Below are 12519 nucleotides of genomic sequence, written 5' to 3' on the forward strand. Positions count from 1 at the left end.
AATGAACTGATTAAGAATCTAAATACCGTGGTTGATAGTGTCAACAGGCAAAAAAATAAAGTGAATGCACTTTTATCAAATATTACAGCCAAGGCAAACAGGGCGCTCAATATGGTGGAAAAGTTTAGGGTTGTTTTACAAATGTATGCTGACCTTAACATTCTGAATAAGCAAATAGATAAAATATGAGATGTTGTTATGATGAGCAAACAGATCATATTACCGCACGACATTTTGTCCGAAGAGGAAAAAACTAAATACGACATTACGGTGGAAACTTTACCTTACCTTAGAACAAGTACTATGTTCTTTGAAAACAAATTGATCTTTGTACTACAGATTTCAAAATTCACAACAGAAACCTACTTTAGAGCCCTCATTATACCATCGCCGAACAACAATTATGAGAAATTAGATTTGCCAATAGAAGAAGTGGTGGTTCAAGGAAAGGAGGTATACAGGAACAAAGAAAAAATTTTGGTGAAAAAAACCTTATGCTCCATGATGACAACTGTATTAGAAATTCTTTCCAGCAGAATAATGATTGTAGACTTAAAGTAGATAGATTAAAATAAAAGAATTTGTGTTTGAAAATTTGTTTGATAAATTTGATCATGGCGTTCTTATACCAGTGAACTATGTAAACTTTACAAAGATTCATCTTCAAAGCATTAAGAACAGAGAAATTATTAAATACATTGAATTTAAGAACAATATAACGCATGGCACTACTATAAGTTTGATTTTTATGCTTTTAACGGTAATTATAGTTTTAATAATAAGAATTAAATGTTGTAAAGTGAGAAAGAACAAAATAGAACTAAAACTTAAAGATTACCCTGACCCATTTGCCCGGAGTGCAAAACCTAAGGATGGGGAAGTCACATACATGTAATCTTTATATTTCACGTATTCATTTTCATGCTTTAATTTTTATTCCCACAAAACGCTAGACGCAGACGTCAGTGTATTCTTCAAAATTCCACAACGGTTTAGCGAGCAAACAAACTTCTAATATTACAACATGAAGTTTGTTTGGCAAATGTGCTTATTATGCACATTTATTCTTTCTCACGGTTAAAATTGTAATAGGTACTTTTAAGCTCTACTCTTAAGGAAATGAGAATCAGTTGTTCAGTTTGAAATAAAGATTCATGCTCGTTCGAACTCATTATTATATACTATACATACCAAAACCCTTGTTGTACGCTTTATGCATTGCCGTCTAAGATTAGTTTCAAAACAAAAAATTAGTACAACTTTTCATCAGATTCGTATAGTTTTAAATTTACTAAGCGCACTTATCAAGTTCTTTTCCGATGTATTGTATTTTGTTTCCATTGTTATTTTCTTTTTAAAGCTGAGCACATAAAAGTTAGTTTGATTTTAAATGTTGGTGCTTATAATTCAAATATAAGTATCTTTGAATGTACATTTAAGATTTTTTGAAAATATAATATAATTTGAATAAAATTCCATTTGTCAAAGGAACATAGAAATGCACATTCAAATGCATTGCATGATTTCGTACAGAAGCCAAAAACTGTGCAGAGCTAATGTACTTAGAGAGAATTCCCTGTAAGAACTCTGTTAAGAACTTCCCCGCTGTCGAGCTGGGCGAGGTGAAAAAGTCTTCGCGGTTAGACTTCGTTTTTGTCAATTCACACTATTCGTAGCTCGTACAATTTCTCTATATCATTAACGTTCTCTGCAAAAAGAAATCGGCACGAAATAAATGCGGAGAACAAAAAATAATTGTTTCGAAATTTTCTCTAGTTGATACATAGAGAGCGTTCAGTCTTGGTTCGTTCCTCATTTTGGGGAGGAACCAAACCTGGTTTAGAGATTCAACTCAAAAATTACTTCGCCACAATTTAACACTAGGCGATTCATTCCTAAGGCTGCCGGATAGAAAAAAGAGGGAGAGAGTGACGCGTAAGTATTAAAATATATTATAGTTTACATTAGCACATAAAAGATTTGGGTATTTGATGTGCCCATATGATATGTATGCATATTTACATATCAGATTTCTTCTTTATGGATTTTTTTAATGTTTTAAATGTGTGAATTCAAACACATATGCGACTGAGCACACTTGGCACACGCAAAAATATTACGATTCGCAAAAAATGCCCAGGGAATCCAGCGCACATTCATAGGCACAGCATTGTGCCAAAAATTATGAATTTTAAAGCATCAACAAAATTGTTTCTTCAATATTAAATGTTTAGCACTTTCGACTTCCAAATAAGTCGTACTCTGGTTTCAGGTAAGTTTCTAGCTTTGCAGCTAATTACATACTATGTATGTCTTTGCGAACTTTTTATCAATTGGAGAACTCCTTACGTATTTGCATACATATATGGGTGCAAACATAGAGGGTTTTCCTATAAGAGGTGTTATTCCCGTAAAAGATCAATGGTTTCATTGCTTGTGTGGCACATAGCGCCGTCTTGTTGTCCAGATCAATACCATCCAATTCCGGCCATAAAAAATCGTTAATCATCTCCCTATAGCGCAATCTATTCCATTCACCATAATTGTTCCTTCAGCTTCATTTTCGAAAAAGTCAGGTCCAACGACTCCGCACCAAACAGTCACGCGTTGAGGATAGAGGCTTTTCAACAATAACTCTTGGATTTTCTGAGCCCCAGATTCGACAATTTTGCTTGTTGACGAAGCCACCCAGGTGGAAATGGGCCTCATCACCCAAGAAAATTTTTCGATGGAATTCCAGATAATTTTCACGCACTTCAAAGACCCAATCAGCAAAGACACGACGTTGTTGATGATCGGCCGGCTTAAATTCTTGTGTTAACTGAACTTGATAAGCCTTAAGATCCACATCTTTATGCAAAATACGGTGTAATGACGTTTGTGGAATGCCTAATTCCAAAGAACGACGAGAAATGGACAAACCTGGGTTTTTTTTAAACACTTTCGGCTACAATAGCAATATTTTCGGCTGTTCTTGAGCGATGTGCACGGGTTTTATTCTTCACATCAATAACTTGTCCCAACAGCTCGAATTTTTCACCAATTTCTGTATTGCGGTCCGACAAGGTGCCTCATAATGATCCAAAAATGTTCGAATTTTACGAACCGTCTCTGCCAAATTTTCACCATTTTTATAGTGAATTTTAATAATTTCGATGCGTTGTTTAAACGTGTATCTTTCCATTTTTATTAATGGCGTAGTTTCTACTTGTCAAATATCAAAAACTGACAGCTTCAAAAGTGACATTTACCGAAATAGCGAGCTATTCCAAATAACACCTGTTATTGGAAAACCCTTTATATACGGAGCCGCGACCATTCGTCGTGAGAAAAATTGGGATATGGGCGGCCCGTTTTATAAATGAAAGTATCATAATTTGCTCCTAGAAATATGAGCTCGAACTTAGGAATGAATTTGTTTTTGTTGTGCTTTACAATAGTTGAAACTGTTCAGCGCCACCGCGGCTAAAAGAATCATGGCCGCTACGGCTGCGCCTATGAACTTTTTTTGTTCTTGTAGTCGCAAGGCTTAGAATTTTAGCGCTTTTGAATGTATTTTGTTCTTTTAGTCGCTAAGTATAGAATTTTAGCTTTGGGCGACGTACACATGTAGAGCAATAAAGTGAGTCTTCTGTGTGTGCGGTTATATGTAGACTTGCCATAAAAAGTATACGTACACAAAGAAATGAAAGCAACCTGTTAAGAAATTCATTGTAAAAAAAAACTTAAACAGTACCTTGGTACTTTTCACTAGGAAACGCAATACGGAAGGTTTGTTACTACCCACCTACAACAACAACAACCCACTTTGAAAGGAATAAAACTACAACTGTCTTCTGAGGACAAATAATTAGGGATAATCCTAGATTGTAAGTTGACCTTGAAGACGTACGTCGAGCAGAAGATCTCTCGCACACTAAAAGTCTTCTGACAGTGTAAAAGAACTTTTGGCAAGACATGGGATCCAAGACCGACGATAGCACACTGGTTATACATCACCCTGATTAGACACATTATCACATACGCCGCCGTAGTCGGGTGCAAGGCTACCATGCTTCATTCCAGAGTAAAACCCCTAACCAGACTACAGAGAAGTGTGTGCTTGGGTATCATAGTTGCTATGAGTACGACATCTGGCGATGCCTTTAACCAGCGATGGTAGCGGATCTGGATGGTACTTAGACGTAGACACTAAGTACTCCTACGGTACAGGGCAGATGGCTACGGTATTCTTAACGGAAGTCTATGACATCTTAAATGTAGCATACCGGTTAATTGAGAAAAAGTGGCGGGGTAGTAGTATTGGAATTTTAGTGACAGTCAATCTGCACTGAGAGCCCTTGCTAACCCGCGTTGCTCTTTGAAATTGGTCGGTGAATGTAAGACAAAATTGAAGAGCGTTGCAAAACACACCAAAGTTTGTCTTATTTGGGTGTCTGGGCACAGCGGGACTACTGGGAACGAGTTGGCTGATAAACTGGCTAATGAACGCTCTGCAAGCACACCACTGGGCCCTGAACCCTTCCTAGGGGTCAATTCTACATCGATCCAATTATGCATTGAAGACTTCAGTAGGTCCATTGTGAAAGAACCAAACAGGAAATTAGCGACCTCTCTCCTTAAACTTAGCAGAAAGGACCTAAGAGTATTGATAAGTGTAATCACAAGGCACAATCCTTGTGGTCAGCATATAGCTACCATGGGAATCATCGACGACCCCTTCTCGTGAAAATGAGGACACTGCAGAGCATTTTCTCTGTAGCCCTCCGGCGTTCTCTTGAATCAGACTTAAGCTGTTGGGGTGCGATGTCCTGAGCATGGATAAAGTTCATACTCTTCCTCTTCCGGACCTCTTAAGACTCATCAATAAATCCAAAAGATTTGCAGAAGAGTGACCTCAAACCAATTTGCCCGTATAACCATCAATACAATATCTATCTTGTCTCTCTATTCCTTCCACTGTAACCTATCCAGGTAGTACAATAGTCTTCCTCACTGAGTGCTTGTACTTGTCAAACTCCCTACAAACCTAATCTAATGTATTCACAATCAAATACAAACTAAAATAAAACCTGTATTGGAATCCCTGTTTTCATGAGTACGGAAACTTTTTCTGCTTCGTTGAAGGGAAGTTTTTGTTTTTGTTTTGTAAAATGCAATTTTTAAAGATGTGCTTAGGAAAAAATGTATAGAAATTGTAGAGAAATTACTGACTAAACATTTCTCATATAAGTTTAAAATGTTTAATTGTTTTTTACAATGAGTTTCTTAATATGTTGTTTTCATTCCTTTGTGTACGGATACTTTTTCTGGCAAGTGTATGTACAGGCATATACGAGTATGTACACATATAAGCATTATTTTGCTGGGAGCTCAGAATACAAATATGTGCGTACATAGGCTAGGGCATCTAATGGGCATATACAAATATGTATATGCATATGAAAACAAAATGTTTTAGCAGATGCGGCAGAAATTCGATCATACCGGTATATACTCCATAATTATTGCATATGGATATGATAAGGCGATGCCTCGTAAGGTAGGTTGCTTCAGAGCATACAAATGTGTGAAACACTATATGAATGAAAGATGCAATTGAATTTATATGTCCCATATACGCAAATTGGTGTCTTTGAATTTTTCTTTCATTTATTTTAAATTACAAAGTTTTATACTATCTAGAAAATGAGTATATTTTTCCCTGTAATAAAATGTAAATTGAATTAAATCTCGTTTGTCGAAGGAATATAGAAATGCACATTCAAATACCTTGAAGAATGCCGTCAGCATTTAGCAAATTTGATTTCATAAAGATGCTAAAAACTGTACAGAGCTAAAGTACTTAGAGAGAATTCATATCTATCTTGTATGAATTTATTTCTATGTATGTTCCTTCCACAAACGAAATTTGATTCAATTTATATTTTCAGATACATTCAAATGTACATTCTAATAGACATATATTTAATTATAAGCACTTTCTAGCAACGGTGACTTGATACTGTGCACAGTGGCGGAAATGCCGGAAAACCTGGCCAAAAGTCAGAAAATGGCAAGGTAGAAATTCGTTCCAAAGTAACTCATTTTCATCTAGATGACAACTGTGGATGCTATTCTGAAGAGAAAACCGTTTTTCCCTTCGAGCGTCCTCGCCATCTTTAATCTTGTCTGCCGCGCAACTTTTGTATGTCCTCAATAGCAACAAAATTTCGATATTTTTCAAGTGCACGTGGTTTATATTTCAAGTGCAACTATTCATTTCGTACAAATGGAGAGTGGTACTGATGGTATGTACTGCAAAATTTTTTTATTCATAGGAAATTGAACTTGTGTCTGTGTATAAAACGTTATTGTCAACGTTGGCCTGAAAAAACATTTTTCTAACCTAAATTACTGAAAGATCTTGAAAACCTTTTTTTCCATCGATGTCCGCGGTTTTTCTACGCTTTTTATATTCAGTAAAGTGGTCTGAATCTGGAGTATTCAATGATTTTCGCTCATCATTTTAACCACATGCGCAGGCGGCCACGTGCGCGCGCGTGGGTACAGAGTGCATTCCGCGCCTGTATCGCGGTAATTGTGATGCATGGGCAACCTGTTATATTGTCAAGTGCATAGCCGATCATAACACGAGAAGTTTCTATAGGACCATTTTTTTCAGAAACAAGCGATCTCGTGTGGAGTCGACAAGCCATATTCGACTACTTGTTCAAAAAATTGCACTTTACTTTTAGTGAACAATTGGATATTTTGCATAAAAAAGCAATCAAAGAAAAGCGGGGACATCATAAAATCGATCAAAACACAGTAGAGACATTGAGGTTGACGCTCATTATAATGAGACAAAAGTGGAATGACTGCTGTAAGATAAAGGATCGATTTTTGCAAAAAAACGCGAGTTGGCTCGAAAACACTATCACAATAAAGGTATTATGAACAAATAAGCATAATTTATATGTACATACAATCGTGAGTTGCAACTTACTGAATTGATGATTGAGCATTTTTAGCAAAAAGCTTGTCCTGACAGTACTGCTCAACGTCGTCAGAAAATAAAAACAGATGTATGGCTGGGTCGTCCTATTCTATCATTTCAACAGTCAAGTGAACGCTCAAAAAGACGGAAAACTGCAGAGCTACGAGCTATGTATGATGCATCTTTTTCGTACGAAAAAGTGTTAGACGCAAAACTTGCATGCTATCCGCAAAATATAGCTAATACAGAAACGTGCGCTGAAGTCCCTCTACAATCCCTTCTCGATTACACTTGTGCACGAACTCTTTCTGCGCAAACTGATGTTTTGAAAGCTTTGAAGCCGGAAATGATGTCAAATTTTGAGTTGATCATAAGTACGGTTTTGATGGCTCTTCGGGACAAATCCAGTACAAACAAAAGTTTGCCGCCCAAGATGCATCAGATGCAAGTATTTTTCTGGCTTCTCCTGTGCCTCTTCAATTAACTGATTCTTTAGGAGTTATTAACGGTTCGAGCTTTGAAAACATATAACGCGATGAGATTGAATTTTTTTAATAGTATGTACCATAAAATTCAATTTGATATTCATGTTCAGCATCTCAAAAACCCTCTATATACGTGTTTTCGAGTGAATTTTACCTGTTTTCGACTTTTGGCCAGGTTTTCGAGCAATTCCGCCACCGTGCTGTGGTTCAGAAGTATATACCTTTATACCATTGACCGATTTCTTTTGAATACGAGTTGTGTTCAGAAAATAAGGTCAATTCTAATTTTTCTCAAAAAATTTTTATTTATTCATAAATCTCTTTTTTATTTCCTTCAAAGTAGTCCCCCACAGATATAATACATTGCCCCTATCGTTTTTTCCTATCCTCGAAGCAGTTCTGATATGCAATTTTTCGTATATCCTGGAGTTTTCACAGCGATTCATTTTTTATCTCCTCAATCGTCGCAAAATGCCGACTTTTCATGGGTCTCTTCAATATCGGGAACAGAAAAAAGTCGCAGGGGCCAATTGTAGTGAATACGGTGGCTGAGGCATGATAATGGTGTTGTTTTGGGCCAAATAATCTCTCACAAGCAAAGATGAGTTACCTGGTCACATTATCATGATGCACAAGCAATGCATTTTTTCCACAATCCCGGGCGTTTTTTTCGTATTGCTTCACGCAAATGGCGCATAACTTCAAGGTAATACTCCTTATTTACCGCACAACCTTGTGGTAAGAACTCCTGATACACTACGCCATTGTAATCAAAGAAAACAGTGAGCAAAACCTTGACACTTGATCGAGCTTGACGTGCTTTTTTTTGTCTTGGCTCTCCTGGACTCTTCCACTTTGACGATTGCGCTTTGGTTTTGATGTCATAACCATATACTCATGATTCGTCACCAGTTATGACCCTTTTAAGCAAATCTGGATTATCGTTGACGTCATTCAACAATTCCTGAGCGAAGCTCAGCCACGTTGTTTTTGGCCAAAATTCAGCAATTTTAGAACGAACTTCGCTGCTACACGCTTCATACTCAAAATTTCCGTGAAAAGCTTGTACCACTTGTAAACATTTTTTTGACTCAGAGTACTCTAAGCATATGGCACTGTCAACATTTCAAGAGTTTTTGTGTATTTAATTCCTTTTTTTACATAAAATTTGATGCAACATCTTTGACGCATTTGTTTCGATAGCAGCAAATCGCCGAACACGCAAAGCACTTGTCTAATTTATGCCTCCCAGAAACAAACTAAACATGCTATACTCCTAAACCCATAAACATATATTCAAAACGAGTGTACCAACATAAAAAATAATAATCGAAAGTCGAATGCACGTAGCGCGCGAAAATTCGCCTTATTTTTCGAAAAAACCTCGTATGTATTTATACTTTATAAATGCGCGACAGAATGGCGATAGTCGTAGCGAATGGTGATTGTTTTAGCTGCTGTGTGTCAAGTGCGCGCAGAAGCATAGGTATTATTATTATTATTAGAAGGCCATTACGCACTGCGACCAGAGCTGATCTATTGTGAAAGGCCTATTTTGTAATCCTAGAGTTTTAGGCTTTTTAGAAATTTTAGCACAGTTTTGGGTTTGTTGTTCCAAAGATTGCATGGAGATACTACGATACCACCAAGGTGGTGAAGTCTCTGTCTGCCCAACGCAGGACATTCACAAAGCACTTGTTTTGAGCTTTCTATGTCCATTTCGCAAAAGCGGCAGACATTGGTCTCGGATAGACCAATGTTATTTAGATGGTACCTCAGGCTGCAGTGACCTGTAAGGTATCCGGTTAGAAGACGCAGATCTACTCTGTTTAGTGAGAGAAGTTTGTCAGATATTCCTTTGTTGGGACTTAGGAATAGTTTGGCTTGACGCTGACCGGCCCAGTTTAGCCGGTGTGCGGCAAGTTTTCTTTCTTCCCATTTCCTAAGGAATTCATTAATGTGGCCTTTTGTCAGTCCACAGAAAGGCTCAGGACCAGTAAGTTGTATATTTGCTCCTTGTTTTGCCAGGTCATCAGCCATTTCATTTCCCTCATGTCCCGGAATCCAGCATAGTGTTACTATGTTGAGGTTTCCTAACGTGTTTAGAAGGTTTAGGCAACCATTTACCAATTTAGAGGTGATAGTTGTTGATAGAAGGGCTTTTAGAGCCGCTTGGCTATCTGAAAGTACGTAGATGTGAGTACCTCTCATTTTCCTTCTAAGGCATTCTCTCACACATATTTCAATGGCATGTATTTCTGCCTGGAATATTGTTGGGTAGGATCCCATCGGAATCGATTTTTTGAATTTGGGCCCATTGATTCCTGCCCCTGTTCTACCATTTTCCAATTTGGACCCATCAGTAAACCATAGCTGGGAGCCAGGTTTGAAAGTGATAGAGTTAGTTCTCCAGTCTGTTCGTTCATTGATTATAACTTGGAAGTTCCTGAAGAGTATTGGTTTGGGTGATAGTATATCATCCCTATGAAGAATGGGACTATGTAGGAAGTCTTCTAAGATCTTTAAATGTCCTTTCATATCCCCACTTTTAAGTTCAGATATAAGCATAGGTATACTAATGTAAACAAAAGATGTCATTAGCTTAAAACAAGTTTACGTCTTCGATATTTCGTACTACTGAAAATTTAAAATACATTCCTTCTTGCTCTCTTATAAAAGATAAATACTGAATTAAGATATATCTTAACGTATGGGATTACCCAATATATTATATTAATATTTATAATATAATAAATATTTATTTATATTATTTATTTATTTAATTCAATTAATAGTCTAAAAAATACAGTATTTCTTACAGACTATGAAAACAGATTAATTGTAATTAACTAGCTTCAATTGTAATGAGTAAAAGAAAAAGATAAAATTTCTTATAACTTACAGAGGAGGATTATTCATTTTAGTAAGTCAAGAAATACAAAGTTTCTTACAGACTACATAGAACTAAGAGTATTTATATAGAAGTAATTAACAAAATTAAAGCTTAGGAAACAAAATTAACAAAATATACTAGGTGATTATTTAGAATTCTTACAAAGGAAGAATTTTTTTAATTGTGTTTGAAGTACGTGTTTCGCCCTGGAAAAGTCTAGATCTAAAAGGGAGGCGAGATAGTTAATGTCAGACAGCGTCCTAACAAGAGGCGCTTTGGCACTATATAATGTCCACCTAACGCCAACATGAAAAATTTTGACATGGCGAAAGTTCCTGCAAGGAACATTAAAATGTATTCTTTCTAGAAGAAACGGGCAGTCAATTAGCCCATTAACGAGATCGAAAATAAAAGAAACTGCCTGAAACGTACCTCTGTCACTTAATGGACAGAGACTAATCAAACGACAGCGTATGATGGTTTGGGGTCTGAGAAATTGAGTGAATGTAGCGCGAAAGGCACAAACATTTTTTGAACCCTCTCCACTCGATTTATATGAACTGCATGATAAGGTCTCCAAATAAATGAGGCATAATCTAATATGGACCGCACAAACGCAGAGTATAAAATCTTAAGAGTATATGGATCAGTGAAGTGCGATGAGTGACGTCTAACAAAAGCGAGCATAGCAAGAGAATTGGAAACGGCATAATTTAGGTGCGTGATAAAATTAAGCTTTGAATCAAAGAAAACCCCTAAATCTTTTATCACTTCAGACAAAGCAAGATATGTATAATTGATATGATAAGAGGTGTTGAAGGGGTTTTCAAGCTTAGAAAATGTGATTTTATGACATTTTTCAATATTAAGAAATAGACGATTTATAAGGCACCAGGAAAATAAATTATTCAACTCGGACTGTAGGGCGGCTGAATCACTGGATTTTCTTATTTCTGCGTACACTTTTAGAACATCAGCATTGAGAAGAAAATTAGCGAAGGAAAAACACGAATAAATATCATTAATAAACAAAACAAATAACAAAGGTCCTTAAATACTACCCTGAGGTACCCCAGAGGTGGCAGTGTAGTGTTTCGAAGAAACACCATCGATAACTACAGAGCAGCATCTCTTTATTAAATAGGACCGAATCCAATCAAGGCAAGTAGAATGAAAACCGAGACAAGCCAATTTAGTTACTAAAATCGTATGAGAGATTTTATCAAAGGCTTTAGAGAAATCCGTATATATCGCGTCAGTGTGGAAACCATTCTGGAAGCCTGCGTGGCAATCATCAGAAAAAACGGATAAGTTAGATAAGGTAGATCTTGCAGCTACAAAACCATGCTGACGTGGACTAATTAGACGTTTAATACTAAAATATAACTTGTCTTTAACAACACATTCAAAGAGTTTAGATACAGCAGATAATTTGGAAATTGGTCTGTAATTTGCAATATCGCTTTTATTACCGCTTTTGAAAATAGAAGTGACTGAAGTCAGCTCCCAATCATCGATAAATATTCCTTCGGCCAAGGATTTGTTAAAAATTAGTTTAAGAGGTTAAACCAAAGAGCGACAATTTTTAAACAAAGTTACAGAAAGCCCGTCTACATCCGAATGAGCCGAGTTTTTAATCTTTAACAATCCCTCAATGACATCATCATCTGATAGAACAAGCGAACCAAAGTAAACTGAAGAAGACACTTTCCCCAAGAAATTATGGCGAATGGCTGCCAAATGTTCTTCCTGAATATCTTCATCAGACATGAAGTTAGATGAAAAGAAATCAGCAAATAAATTCGCTGCATCACTAACAGAGCAGGCAGTTACGTCCCTATAAAAAACAGAATTAGGAATAGAATAGGCCTTTTTAATCGATTTAATATATCGCCAAAAATTCTTCGGATTACTTTTTATATTAAGCTCAAATTTGTGAATGAATTCCTTATACAAAGACTTATTTTTTTTTTTTTTTTTGCTGATGACACTGCAATAATGGCCACTGGTGAAAACAACATTGAATCAACAGAAAAATTACAAACAGCCATTACTGAGATACAGCGCTGGACAGTCAAATGGCGTATAAAACTCAACGAAACCAAATCTGTGCACGTCGACTTCACTAATAAAAGAATCGACCAGAAACCAGTATACATCAA

The sequence above is a fragment of the Anastrepha ludens genome, chromosome X, assembly GCF_028408465.1.
Source record: "Anastrepha ludens isolate Willacy chromosome X, idAnaLude1.1, whole genome shotgun sequence".
Lineage (NCBI taxonomy): Eukaryota > Metazoa > Arthropoda > Insecta > Diptera > Tephritidae > Anastrepha > Anastrepha ludens.